General features: G+C 36.8%; 1 non-coding gene and 1 pseudogene across 1 annotated transcript; both read right to left on the bottom strand.

Annotated features, from left to right (window-relative positions):
- Positions 1-3,977: 3,977 nt before the first annotated feature.
- Positions 3,978-4,173, bottom strand: LOC137811935 (U2 spliceosomal RNA). Its single transcript, XR_011081199.1, has one exon. It is a non-coding gene; the product is annotated as a U2 spliceosomal RNA (small nuclear RNA).
- A 3,335-nt stretch (positions 4,174-7,508) lies between these two features.
- LOC137812024 (U2 spliceosomal RNA) lies at positions 7,509-7,610 on the bottom strand (annotated as a pseudogene).
- Between the last annotated feature and the right edge of the window lie 7,747 nt (positions 7,611-15,357).

Genomic DNA, 15,357 nt, shown 5'->3' on the forward strand with positions numbered 1-15,357 from the left:
AACCTCACTCTATAAATAAGTATTGTCCTAACCCCACTTAGATTCACCGTCATAATTTTCTTATCTTTCAAAATCTCTAAAATTCTTCATGCTTCCTCAATATCATTCAACATCCATAAAAGATATTTAAATCAAAACAATGAAGAAGAATATCTACAAATGAAGATGCAAAGAAAAATTGCATCAAATGGTTATCTTGTATTCGCTCTTCAACCTTGTCCTTCAATATCTGACACTCCTCGGTTGAGTGGCTGAAGTTCTGATGTTACCGGAATTGTTTTTTTGTATCGGCGTTGGGAGGGGTCGACACCTTTTCGGGTGTTTGGAGCAACTTGGTGTTGAGGGCTTCTTCAAGAATACGTCCCTGATCAACATCAAGTGGTGTGTACCTTGTGAACTTTGGGAATTTGGGCTTTCTCATTTTTGGCACATTTGAGTTTTTAGAAGACTTGTCTACATCTTTCTTCTTCGGGATCATCTTGGGCATTTCTTGTTTCGGTACTCTCTTAACTCTTCCAAGTTCATAAATTTGGTAGCTCTTTGTTGCAATTCATTCAACTTTGCGACAGGCTTCTTGCTCAAGCTATATGTGAATGATCCTGACTTTAGTGTTATTACCATATGGTGCAATGCTACTTTTGGACTTAAATTCTTTATATTCAAAGTCACCTTGTCAAACCTTTCCATGAACACTTAGAGTGATTCACCCTTCTCTTGGCGAATATTGACCAACGCAATAGAAGTTAGGTGGTAGGGGCAGCTCGTGGCAAATTGTGTTCTGAAGGTCAAGGTGTCAAAACAGTTAATGGAGTATGCGGGCAGGCATGTGAACCAACTGAGCACTCTGCCCTTTAATGACGTGGTAAAGACTTGACACATGATCACGTCATTGGTAGTGTAAAGACTCATTTGTGTGGTAAAGACATCGATATGTTCATCGGGGTCGATTGTCCTATCGTACTGATCCATGTTTAATCCCTTCCAAGTTCTTGGAAGTTGTGCATCCATTGCCCCATCAACGAAAGGGTGGTGGCGTGATCCTCCGACCGTTTCAGATGTTTGAGTTGATGTCCCGAGCTTTGATTAACCCCAGTCTTCTATCGTTCTGATCATCACCAAACGAAAAAAAATCCACCTGGGATCTTTGGGTTGTGATAAGTTTCATTTTGAGGTGTCGCCTGCAGCGAGCTTCCTCCTAATCTCCTTGTTCTACTGCTTGAGGATCTAAACCTCCTATTCATTTCATTATTTCATGTTTGCCACCTCCCTTTAAAGGCTTAGGAGGATGGTCATGGGGTCATTTACATTGGTTCCTAAGTTGTTTGTCATGTTTCTTGTACTTACCATAAAGTTCTTTGTCTTTCTCAGCTCCACGGTGGGCGGCAATTGTTCTTCTTTGGGTCGAGAAGGTCTATATTAAAAAATGCGTACCTTGTTGGTCAATTTGTTTATAGAGATGTGTTGACTCTTTATGTTTATGGGCATGTATTAATACGATTTTCATGGTTAATGTTGTGACATTATATACAATATTATTTATAATCCTTATTTAATCTGTTATTAAAGTATTTAACCGTGTATAACTGGGAATCACGCAATGTAACGGATGCTTAGCTTACATGGCCGTGAGACTCTCAGTCGTATGCGATACACTAACATTACAAATTTTATTTTTCATTTTAGACTTTTGTGTCCTTCATGAAGAAGTTGTCTAAGAATATATTAACTGTCGAAGATCTATAGATGATAAAAAATGTCTTTGAATAAGCATTCTGATTTGTCACAGGTACCTGTAGCCAATGCTATATTTTTCTGTGGTGAAGGGACAGGTAACCCAGTGATTGAGAGGCTATCAAATTTACAGAAACTATCCAAAATTGTTGTGTCAAAATTTGGTTCTTTGATCAACGCTTGGGTTATTGAGGCTTCTGTTTGTAATGGACATTTTGCTGTCTACAAGGACTTCATACTGTCAATGAATCAATATGGAGAGCCAAGGTCATATGATCCAATGGGTTTCCCCGCATCTACATCAACTGTGTCGCTCTTATCTAACTGCCTTCAAGAACTATGACCTGTTCCCATCTTAAATGGAGTGATAAGCGGCGTGACTGGATAAGGAATGAAAAGGACAAAATGCTGCATCTGCTTGAATCTGAAGTCCCTAAGAGTTTGGGAAAAATAAAAGTTTTCTCAAGGTATTATTTTGCTGATATGCCTCCAAGTATGCAGATGCACTTTGAAATAATAGAAAGTTTAGATGTAAGTTAGTACTTCATACTTTATAGGTCAAATGAAAGATTTCTTAGTTATCAGGATAGATCTAACTAAAGTAAATGGGTTCTACTTGAATGTTTCAAAGAGCACTTTTAGTTTACTTACATTTATCCTGATAATTATGACATTCTTAAGTGGACTAGAAACACTGAATTGACGGGTTTCATAAAGCTTTCGAGATTAAAAACAATAAGATGATGGAAGTTCACATCGAGATTATAATTTTGAAATTAGATTGAAGTTAATTTGAAGACGTTTTACTTCTGCAAAAGATTAGTTTGTTAGAAGGAGCAAAAATTTCAAGATGACTTCATTGTAAAAAAGATGTTTAGAAAAAAAAGTGATGGTCCAAGCAGAATAGACTCACTAGGCCATTGTGAACCATGGATGCAGCAGCCTGTGATCCTTCCACTGTTGGGAATGGGAGGTGGTCGCTGCTCTGTGAAACCAGCCTCACGCTGTGCCCTCCACTCTAAGAGCCAAGAGACCTTAGCCTTCACTAAAGTCCCCAGACTCAACTCTCAACTTGGAGTGGGCAGGCCAACAAATTGCAAACACAGTCCAACCCAGCAAGCCTCAATGTTGTTCCATCACAGTAATGCTCCCACTTGGGTCACAAGCTGGAGTAACCCAGCTCAGCAATCTGATTCCTTGTCAGTGAAGTTATAAAGACTTTGTGTTTCATTTTCTTTGGGATGTGGGATGTAATTATCTTAAACTTTGTAGTGTAGCCACTCACTTTGTTTTGGGTGTTGCTTTTATATATAGGCATTATTATGTTAGATTGTCTAGTATAGTTTTATGTAGTCACTCTTTTGCTAAAGCATCTAGTATTTGTGTAGATGATATTGATTAGACCGTCTAGTCTATTTTTTTTTTAAAATATCTAAACATCAAGTCGTTTATTCTAGTATTCTTACTAGATTGTTTAGTTGATAAACAGTCTAAACCTCTTGTTTTATAGCAAGCCGTCTATCCACACCCTTGCCTGCCTTTGCCTTTACGAGAATAATACATGTGATCTGTTTTTTTCTTTTCTTTCCATTTTCCCTTCGCTCCCTTTTTTCTCTTTAAGTTTTCTTGCTGTCATGGAATTCTCCATGAACCTGTAAAATCATCTCTTGAGAGACCATTTTGCATACCATGTTATTAGATTCAAACATTTAATTTAGTCTTATTAGGAAGATGGAAGAGGAGGTTGAAAAAAAAAGAAAATCGGATTGTGGAAAGATGTTTTGGAATCAAAGTAAGATTGTTGGTGGAGACAGAAAAATGAATGAGCTGGGATAAAACTCCAGTCACCACTGCTATTAGCCTCAGAGAAGCTCCTCCGTCATATGGTTGCTCTCCCTCAGAGGAAGCTCATGTACTCATGTACCAAACACTTATACGCTTCTTTATTATTACACCCATTGATTATTGAGTTTAATATAAGTATTGCAGCCACAGGGGTGTTCCATCATCATAATGTCCCCACTTGTAACTCACTTCGGCAATCTAACATCCTTGACAGAGAAATTATAGGTACCTGAAATGAGTATAGTAATAAATACATTGAAATTAACAATAAATAATAAATTAAATTAAATAGATCACGTGATCCAACCCATTTACATATATTAATCAATTTACTATATTATGTAAGACAAAAAAAACAAGGACGAAAAAACCAATATGAAAACATTCTAAACTTATTTGGAGTGGGATGCATCAGGCTCTTGCAGAAGTGCAAGACAAGAGCAATGCCTAAGAGTCCCAATAGCAAGCTATTGTAATTGACACTCTCCCTCAAAAAATAAATTTAATATCGTGTGAATCAATGATCCACATATCAGATATTAAACTGATAAGAACAGATACTACACTTGATCTTAGCCAAAAGGCCGAGAAAGGTATGCTTTAAACATTATAAGTGTTGAGATTTTATTGTATGAGTTGCAGTTGCTTGTCAGACTCATGACTAATGTGGGACCTGGGAGATGATCGTGTGCAGGGTTTCTCTTCAGTTTATATTAAGATTTTATATTAGTCCCTGTGCACAACTGATAAATATATGCAGATTTTATAAGAGGGCTAAAAAATATGAACAATTATGCGTGTTTGGAGAAAGAGTTTGGGGCATTGCAGGATCTTGGTGCAGTTTTCTTTTGCATATATTGATAGACACAAAATCTAGGATGGCAAGTTGGCCACACTAGTGGCAGATATGATTGTCTCTATATACGATACTTATAACTCTTATAGATGTGACCTGGGGTGTGATTTTTTTTAAAAAAAATTGTTTACATTAAGCCAACCAGTAGTTCTACCTAAAAAACAACCAAAACCAACTAACCACTAAGAAATATATAAATTTTCTCTTACCATCTATTTTACCATCATTGATGATATATTTAATCAGGAAGAAGCTGAATTTGTATCCTAAAATCTTTGGACAGAAAAGAATAATAGTTAAGTATCAATGATTAGCATCATGACAAGCTATACAGTTCAACAATCAAGTTAGTAATGATAACCAACTGGTTTACTGATGTACACAGTACAAAATCACATTCTCTGGATAATTATACCATGAAATTAATAGCTGGTGAACCACAAAACTAATAAATATGAATATTTAATTTTAAACAGTATTATGAAAATAGTTTGCATTTTGCTGTTCAAGGTACATATAGATATGCATGCAGAATTATGCAACTGAGAAAGACATTTTGAATGAGTTCTAAACCCTAAAATCATACATAACTTATGAAAACAGAAGATATAACTAACTAAGAAACTATGACTCAAACTCCCTTTTGATTCTGTTTTCTGTGGTCTCGTAACTAAGTTTAGCTACAAATAGTAGTTTTATTGTTGAAGTTGTCAAACCGTGTTAAGATATATAATTTGTTTAATTTCTGTTCAATGTTTGTGCTGATTGTTTTATTGATGTTTTGTCTGATTGTTTTGTTGATGTTTTGTCTGTAGCTGTAGTTTCCAAAGCTATCACAATGTATCAAATATTTGTGTGTGGCACATTCACCATAGAAAAACGCTCATTGATGTCCTCCCAAAGGTCCTTCACATTCTCTCTGCATACATGATGGTGGAGCACAATTTTTCATCTCTGGCGCGTCCTCTTCTGACATCTTATGGGTTCATCGAGGAAACCCCACTTTCGTCAGACCTTCACTGCTCACATCCATTAGTTGCAGTTTTTGCCATTCAATTGCATTGCGAGATCACATTCCCAGGATTGTAACTTGCCTTCAAATCATAAAAGGTGATGGACCGTTGTTGACACTATCTTGAGTCTTCACATTCTCCATAATCTGAGACATCTTGACATCATCTGTCATTTTAATAGTTGAAGTTTAAAGTTTACCTATACGTGATGTTGGAGATACAACTTGATATATGTTTGATATGTTGAAATCTCTCATTAGGTTTAGATGACTTTTTCTTATGTAGCAACCAGATAATGAGTGAATGATATAAATTTACAAAAAAGACACGGGAGTCTTATGTAGCAACCAGATAATGATTGAATGATATAAATTTACAAAAAAGACACGGAGTCGTCGCCATAATTTATTAAAGAAACATGATAAAACCTTCAAGAAAAAAATAGTTTTCGAAACAAAATTTGAATTCGGAAGTAGATTTCGTGAAAGAAAGAATACTATAAGACATTTGTCTTCGAACAATAACTTTTAATTAAATGTAAAAAATTAAATTAACTTTTAAAATATTTATTTTTTTTCCAAAAATTGAATAAAGATATATGTAAAAACTATTTTTTAGTTATTTTTTTACTAAATTAAATTAATTTTTAAAATATTTGTTTTTCTCCTAAAATTAAATAAAGATATATATAAAACCTATTTTTTAGAAACGAGAAAGTCAAAACTTTAAAATAAAGTTTAATTACAAATGTTATTAGTTAATATTAAAGAAAGTAGTAGACGCTATTCAGAAGTGGAGACAACAAAGTAATGCACTTATTAAGATTAATATAAATAACAATGAAATTAATTCATTTGTGAGACAATAAATATTTAGAAATAAAACTCACTTAAGCCTCAAAGAATTCGTACAAGTATCCTGACGTGCAAGTATGTTGTCAAGATTGAGAAATTGTTAACACACATGGTGCAGGAAACCATACTTATATTAATCTATCTAGTATATAAGGCAAATATAAGTTCAGAGAAAAAGATAAAAACTACAAACACCTAATAAATATTTAGAAATAAAACTCACTTAAGCCTCAAAGAATTCGTACAAGTATCCTGACGTGCAAGTATGTTGTCAAGATTGAGAAATTGTTAACACACATGGTGCAGGAAACCATACTTATATTAATCTATCTAGTATATAAGGCAAATATAAGTTCAGAGAAAAAGATAAAAACTACAAACACCTAATAAAAAATAAATGTGATAGTCCAAGCAGACTAGCCTGACCAGGCCATTAAGGACTGAGGTTGCTGCAGCCTGTGATCCCTCCACTGTCGGGAGTGGAAGGTGGTCGTTGCTCTGTGAAACCAGCCTCACGCTGTGCCCTTCACTCTAAGAGCCAAGAGACCTTAGCCTTCACTAAAGTCCCCAGACTGCACTCTCAACTTGGAATGGACAGGCCAACATATTGCAAACACAGCCCAACCCAGCAAGTCTCAGTGCTGTTCCATCACATTGAAGCTCCCACTTGGGTCACAAGCTGGAGTAACCCAGCTCAGCAATTTGACACCTTGTCAGTGAAGTTATAAAGAATTTGTTGTTTCATTTTCTTTGGGATGTGGGATGTAATTATCATAAAGTTTGTAGTATAGCCACTTAATTTTGAAATACTTCACTCTTGAAATATAGAATAATTTGGGAGCGACAAAACAGAGGGGAGTTGATAAACTTTGTTTTGGGTATACACCCTTGCCTTGCCTTTGCCTTTACGAGAATAATACTGTTTTTTGTGCTTCTTCCTATTTTGCTGTCATGGAGAATTCCATGAACCTGTAAAATCATCTCTTGAGAGATCATCTGCATACCATGTTATTAGATTTAAACATTTAATTTAGTCTTATTTGAAAAATGGAAGAGGAGGTTGGAAAAAAAGAAAAGTGAATTTGGAAAGATGTTTTGGAATCAAAAGTAAGATTCTTGGTGGAGACAGAATTCTCAGCTGCCAACATTTTGCTCTGGATTGTACCCTATATCAGCAGGGTTTAGGGTAATTTGAATAATTGTACATTTTGTTGTTTATCCATAACCATTTGATAATGATCCACATATTAGATATTAAACTGATAAGAACAGTACTACACACTTGATCTTAGCCAAAAGGCAGTATGATTTGCTTTATGTAAACTATTCTGTTCTTATATTGTGAGCTCCATCTTCCTGACAGAGTTGTGACAAATGTGGAACTTTGTCAGTTAAAAAAGATGCTTCAACAAGTGGATACAAATAATTTTATAAACTTCCATATATTTAAGTTTGATTTTGAATGCCTAAAAATTTTTGGGAGACAGCTTTGGTCCAACAAATCAGCGACAGAAACATGACAAACTTGAAGCTGTTTTTTCGATATCTTCTAACAAACAAAGAAAAAGTCATGCTAGTTATCTGTAACAATGTCGTTTAATATAAAAGTGGAAGAAATGAAAATGATAACAATCCTGATTTCGCATTATATGATGAGGATGAAAGGTAGAAATACATTGAGCCTCATGCATGAGAACAGACACACTTCTTAGGGTGGAAGACTTGGAATCAAACGAAGAGAAGAGCCTCCTGTGACTAGTCATTAAGAGTTTGTTAATATAGTTAATATACATTCTACTGCCACAGTTTCGTTGATTTCTTAAGCTGTGTTTAAAATTTAGACAATAATGAATTCTGTGAAAAGTGTATAGTTAGTCAGGGTTATTCATGTACTTGTTGTTGGCATCAGGCTAAGAAGTCTTTTGAAAGAAGTGTTATTTTAACAGTACCGAAGTCTGAGTAATTAAATTTTTTAGAATGAAATTAAAATGACTCATAAGGTTTACAAACCTTATTCTCTATGCAGTTACTCACTAATGAGATGATTAATTATGTAACTGAGAAAGACATTTTAAATGAGTTCTAAACCCTAAAATCATACATAATTTATGAAAACATAAGATATAACTAACTAAGAAACAATGAATGAGCTCTTACCAAATACTCTTGGGGATATCAAAATTCCTAACCCTTTGATTGGACCATATGACTCAAACTCCCTTTTGATTCTGCTTTCTATGGTCTCTTAACTAAGTTTAGCTGTGACCACAGTGTATCAAATATTAATTAATATAATGGTCTTGTATGTATCAAAATATTAATTAATGAGAGGGGTCCTATAATGTTTTGTTGTAATAAGAAGTTTTATTTGAAATGATGATGAAATCATGTGATATTACTGTCTGATTGATGCCTCTCACATTATTTTGTATAGGACACATCACCTCTAAATTTAAATTTAGTGGTTGTTTAATTGTACTAACTGATATCCGCAATGGTGTTTTACCTTTTATCCGTTATAGAAGTTTCACACTAAAGAAAAGTTAAAAAATCAGTGGTTCCAAAATGATTGAAAAATTTAACATGAAAAATAATAACCATGTATTACGACTTTATGAAATAAGGTATTATTGGTTATTAGGTATAATAACCAAAATTTTACTATAGAACTACTTTATAGTTTTTTTATTAATGATAGAAACTATTTATATGGTAATAGAAATAATCGACATAAAAAATCACGGTATCACTGAAACTGTATAAATTTTAATTATTGATAACAATCAGAGTTAAATATTATTAAACATACCAAAGCATATTTTCAAAATTCATTGATTATTAAAGTCAATCATAATTTAAACACATAAAAAAAAACACTAAAACAATATCTTTTATAGTTTTAAATTATCTAGACAGATTTTGCAATAAATCTGTTTTCAAATATATTCAAAGTTTACCATTTTTTTTAACATAATCAAGTTCGAACTTGGATTTAATACCTTAAAATATTTTTCGAAAAATCTTTTTTTTTTTTTTTTATCAGCAATGAATAAATTAAATTTAAAGGGGATACTTCAGGGGTATCCCAACCCTTATACAAAAAAGATTTCTCTTCCTTATAGCTTAAGACAAAACCCAAAGCTAGTTAACAAGTCTATACCAACATCTAGGAAACACCTACATCCAATTTGCTTTGCGACCTGCAGGCGAAGCGAAATCTATTACTGGAGTCATTTAGAGCAGCATCCAAAGGGACCACCAACATCAAACAAGATGGCTATGACAACAACCAAAACCAAATATGACTAACAACAAAAATCTGTTTGTTGCAGTATAATGCGAAACCAGCATTCTACATCACCATTCCAGCTCCATCCAGGCCTTAAAATTCTGCTGCATACATTATCAAAACAGGATCGCAGTCTAGTTTGAATGTACCCTTCATGCCTATAGACACATGGCGCCTCTGAACCCATGAGTCAGGCCCTTGGCAGGGCCAGCTACGTGAGCTCTTATAGGACTTAAGACTAAGCTTCCTTCCTTTCTCTTAGAAGCATGAAACCAGCCAAACCAGCCTTTAACCAGTCTAGCTCCTACATCTGCCTTTAACCAGTCAAATAACATACCGTGAGCCACCAGGCTGCTTACGTAATTTTGTGAAGGATAAGCCTCATAGCATGCTTCAAAATTGAATACTACAGAAATAGGAAGTCTAATCTACACCCATTCTGAAGGGCCAACCTTAAGCAACATACAACTCGAGACACCCACAACCGATGCCCTCTACATGCACCTCGCCACGCAACGAGTTACCCATGCACATTGCCTTCGGCGACCACCGACTACGCCTATAAAGAGCACGCCACTTCCTCGACCGGCGATTATCTTTGCATAACTTCGACGACCACCGACCGGCGATCATGTTAGCCTTTGCATCACTTCGACATCCACCGACTACGCACGCATTGAGATCGTTGTTTCATCGAGCGGCGATTATGTTGACCTTGTATAACTTTGGCGACCACCGACTACATACATATGGAGCACGCCGTTTCAAGTAACTTCGGCGACCACCGACTACACACATATGGAGAACGCCGCTTCCTCGATCGGTGATCATATTGACTATCGCCGTTTTAATTACCGGCGATCATGTTGAGCGTTGCATAACTTCGACGACCACCAACTACACAGATATGGAGAGCGCCGCTTCATCGACCGGCGATCATGTTGACCTATGGATATCGCTGTTTCAGTTACCGGCGATCATGTTGAGCTTTGCATAACTTCGACGACCACCTACTACGTACGCATGGAGGTCGCCGGTTCATCAACCGGCGATCATGTTGACCTTGTATAACTTCGGCGACCACCGACTACACACAAATGGATAATGCCGCTTCACCGATCGGCAATCATGTTGACCTATGTAGAGCACCACTTCACCGACCGACAATCATGTTGACTTGCATACCTTCGACGATCACCAACTGTAGAACCATCCTCTCCAGATTTGCCACTTCCATCAGAGACCTACTGTACCCATGCCACTTCCTTGCTCCAACCATAGTGGCTATTACCCAGTCCTTATCCTTCTTCTTTCCAGCAGCACCACCATTAGCCCGTCTAGCCTGCTATATGCCTCCCCTTGTTATTTGATACTGCAAATGCAGGTCAGCGGGTTCATAACCCATTATTCTACAAAGAGGTGCTGACACGTTTCCTCCTTGGTCTGGCAAAGGGCACATTCTGTGGTGTTAACCATCACCCCTCTCTTGCTCAAACACTCCCTTGTTGGTTCTTGTTACAATTAAACAACTGATCTAGGCCAGCACATTGCACACCAGGAAGTAAAACCACCTAATATCCACTTTGTCCACAATTTTTATTGTATTCCTTCATATACCATCATTCACATTCCTTCGCATACACAACCCCGTCCAGCTTCCAATAAAGTACCTGCCTACTTCCAATTACTTAAAACTTCTGCAGCAGATTAGGGGATTGAGAACCCAATCTGTAGGGGAGTAATTGAAGGAGTGGCTTCTGTGCTTTAGCCACTGCCACGTCTTAAGCTGGACCAGCTGGAAAGTTTCTTCCACATCTACTACACCTCGTTTAAACACAATAGAATTCCTATGTTCCCAAATACACCTCACTATTGTTGCCCATACTCCTTTCCACAAGAGATTTTGTTTACAACTCAATTGTGTCAAGTAGAAGTTCTCGAAGTGCTTCAGTAAGTCATTGTGTTGTACAAACTGTATGCCTATCCAGTTAAAACATAGGGTCCACACCTTCTGGGCAAAAGAGCATTCTAGAAAAATACGTTGACATGTCTCATCCTTAGTATGGCATAAAACACAGACCGTTGAGCTTAGAATCACCCCTCTCCTTCTCAAACTCACTTTAGTTGGGATTCTACCTAGGAAGACCCTCCACACTGTGGTTATGACATTGGGTAACGCTTTAATCTTCCATAGGGAGTTGAACACTTCCTGATGTGGGCTTCTGGCCTGCTTAATTAGGTACCCATAAGCTGAATTGACAGAATAAGGACCCGAATCTTCACACCCCCACATCTAGACATCTTTTTGTTCCCTCAACACGCTTGCCCGGGATATTTGTTGGAGAAAATCTGCTTCCATCAAGGATTCCCACTCAAATCTAGGCCTCCTCCACCTTACTTTCCACCGCCATGTTGCATCTTCCCACTCCCCCACCTCATTGACCCTTTGACCTTGATTTAAGGATATTGAGAATAGCCTAGGGTACTGAGTTTTGAGGCTGCTATTGCCAAACCACACGTCCTCCCAAAATTTCACTTTGTCACCTCCTCCTAATCTCCAAGTTAACTGTTGTTGGAACCAGCCTGTTCCCTCTCCCTCTGTACATACTTTCTGCAGATCTCTCCACCACCACGTCTGCATTTTCACTGGGGTTTGCGGATAATCCAGGTCCATCCCATACTTTGATATCATTAGATCCTTCCACTTCCCTTTTTCATCCGACACAAGTCGCCACCTCCACTTGGCCAGGAGTGCATAGTTAAACTTCCGGATGTCTCTGATCCCCAGACCCCCTTCCTCTTTTGTTTTGCAAACGATTTCCCAACTAACCCATGCTATTGGTCTCTTCTCCTTCCCCCACCCCCACAGGAACTTCCGTTGAATTCTGATTATGCTTTGATACACTGAGTCTGGTGCTTTAAAGATGGAGAGGTAGAATAGAGGAACCGCTGTAATGACTGATTTAATTAGACAAATTCTCCCTGCTAAGGACAAAAATCTTCCTTTCCACACATTAAGTCTTGCTTTTAATTTGGTTAACACAGGCTCCCAAAATTTGCTTTTCCTTGGGTTCCCTCCCACTTCTACACCCAGGTACTTAAACGGAATTCCCATTTGGTCACAATTTAGAGTCTTTGCATATTTGGCCATAGCATTTCTTTCAACATTCACTCCTGCAATCTTGGACTTATGAAAGTTAATCTTCAAGCCTGATGCTAACTCAAAGCCTCTTAGTATCGCCTTCACAGTTACCACATTACTATGAGACTCTTCGCACAAGAAAAGTGTATCATCTGCGAATTGTAAGATACTTAAATCCACCTCCTCTCTACCAAACTTAACACCTGACAATAGATTGGCCCTATTAGCTTGCCTTACTAACCCAGCTAAACCTTCAGCTACAACTATGAAGAGAAATGGAGCAAGTGGATCTCCTTGCCTCAATCCTCTTGTTGGTTTGAATTCCTCCGTCGGGCTCCCATTGACTAGCACAGAAACTGTTGCCGATTCCAGGCACCCTCGTATCCACATAACCCACTTATTGTGGAACCCCATCTTGTGTAACATATCATACAGATATTCCCATCTAACCGAGTCGTATGCTTTTTCAAAGTCTACCTTCAAGCATAGACCTCTCCTTCCACTCCTTCTAAGGTCCTCAACTACCTCATTAGCCATGAGCACGCTATCTAACATTCCTCTACCCGTTAGAAAAGCAGATTGGAACTCATCAATGGCAGAGTTTAGAACTTCTTTTATTCTGCCTGCCAACACCTTCGAAATGACTTTATATATAGCCCCCACTAAGGAAATGGGTCTATACTCCTCTAGCTTTGAGGGATCCTTAACTTTTGGAACCAGGGCTATGAAAGATGCATTGCACCCCTTTGGTATTTTACCAGAATCGTGAAATGAGACCATGGGTTTGACAACCTCGTCTTTTATGTACGCCCAGCTTTCCTTCAGAAATTTAAAGTTAAACCCATCAGGGCCCAGGCTCTTTGACCCATCACATTGCCACACCACTTCCTTGATTTCCTCCTCTTTAAAGGGCAAAATGAGATTCAAGCTATCTTCTGGAGATAAGGTGTTAAATTCAACTGCATCTAGCCTTACCCCAAAATCTCTTGTTGCCTTGAACCTATTCTCGAACAGTTTCTTCGCTTCCACACGAACCGTGCATGGCTCTTCGCACCACTGACCCCCTACCACTACACCCTTTACTTCATTTCCGAGCCTTCTCCATCTCAAGGACGCTTGGTAAAATTTGGTACCCTTTAAATCTAGTAAATTCATATGCTCTGTTTTTCGAAAATGATGACCCTAGATTAGTTAAGGGTTATCCTTGTTTAGTTAAGTGGTTACCTTAGCATTGGTTTTTTCACAATATTTTTTTAACTTCCTTTTCATATTTTATTTTACTATTCAGGTGCTTCTTTAGCGTCAGATCATGAATGTAGTTCCCCACTTACAACAGTTATTCTTTTGAATGAAAATATTGTTCTCTTTAATTGTTATCATAATATAAATCTAACAATATAAAATGTCTTGATACTATGCTCCTACATGAAGAGAAAATTAAGAAAAGTATTAATTTCAGTTGTGAATCGATTTGGTTGTTGTAAATTTGTGAGACTTATACGTGCAAGAGACAAAATGCTTTGTTTATTATTACTAGCATTTGATTATACTATCAGGTTTGTTTAGTAATTTATTGGTTGAACTCATTCCATATCTGTACATTTATAGTTTTTTGTGGGATATAATCTTGAAGAGAGTGAATTTGATGAATCAATTATGGAGAACAATGTTTATCATTTTTTTTAACAAAACATGATTATATGTTTGTTTTGCTTGGGACAAATTGAGTGTGTTTGCGGTAGTATTGTAGGACCAAGTATTTGGTATTGAACAAGACGTTAACCGAATATTAGTAGGATTATGTTTGGTAGGAATCATGTAAATGTGAACATGATTTTTGATTAAATTGTGAAATATTTCAACGATAGTTGTCTTGTCGGTTGTACAATTTCTTAGGCTTATGTGAGTTTTATTGTCGAGTAGAATGAGTATTGTTTATGATGGTTATTTAGGTTTGTCGACGATCTAGGTGAATTGAGTAAGTATAATTGGGAAAGTGTAGTTTATGAATATGTGGTTGATAGTTTGTGTTGGGCTTTGATGTGTAAGATGAACCAATCAAATCCATCAGACTGACATCTTGTAGGTTGTGTGTATTTGTTGTAGGTAATTTCAAAACTTTGATTTACAATTTTTTTGTCAATTGTTGTAATCATTTGTCTTTTTCATAGATGATGACATAAAATTATTATATTAATTGTATATGTACTTGTATAGGCAAAGAGGGTCTAGATAATACATGAGACTAGTTGTACAATTGTTGACGTGTTGATGATTTCCTCGCTCCTTTCTTCGAGTCTCCTTCCTCAAATGCTGATCCTCGGTCGGGGTTAACCTGAAAATGAGAATCCGACGATCAAGTAAGTACAGTGTGTAAAAAGTGTATATTTGTAAACTGATTAAAGCGTACCTTACACCTTTGCAAAGGGTTTATTTATAGTGTTTGCCATGGGTCCTTGTGATTTCCTGAATATCAGTTGTTTTGTTCATTGATGTGTATCATGATCTCTGGTTTAAAGGGATGTATACTGGTATATATGTTTGTTGGTATATTTGAAGAATATTTGTATCATATCTCAACTAATCAGTATTTAGATGATTTGTCAGAGATATTTCTCGCATAATCC

Source organism: Phaseolus vulgaris, chromosome 11, assembly GCF_000499845.2.
Source record: "Phaseolus vulgaris cultivar G19833 chromosome 11, P. vulgaris v2.0, whole genome shotgun sequence".
Lineage (NCBI taxonomy): Eukaryota > Viridiplantae > Streptophyta > Magnoliopsida > Fabales > Fabaceae > Phaseolus > Phaseolus vulgaris.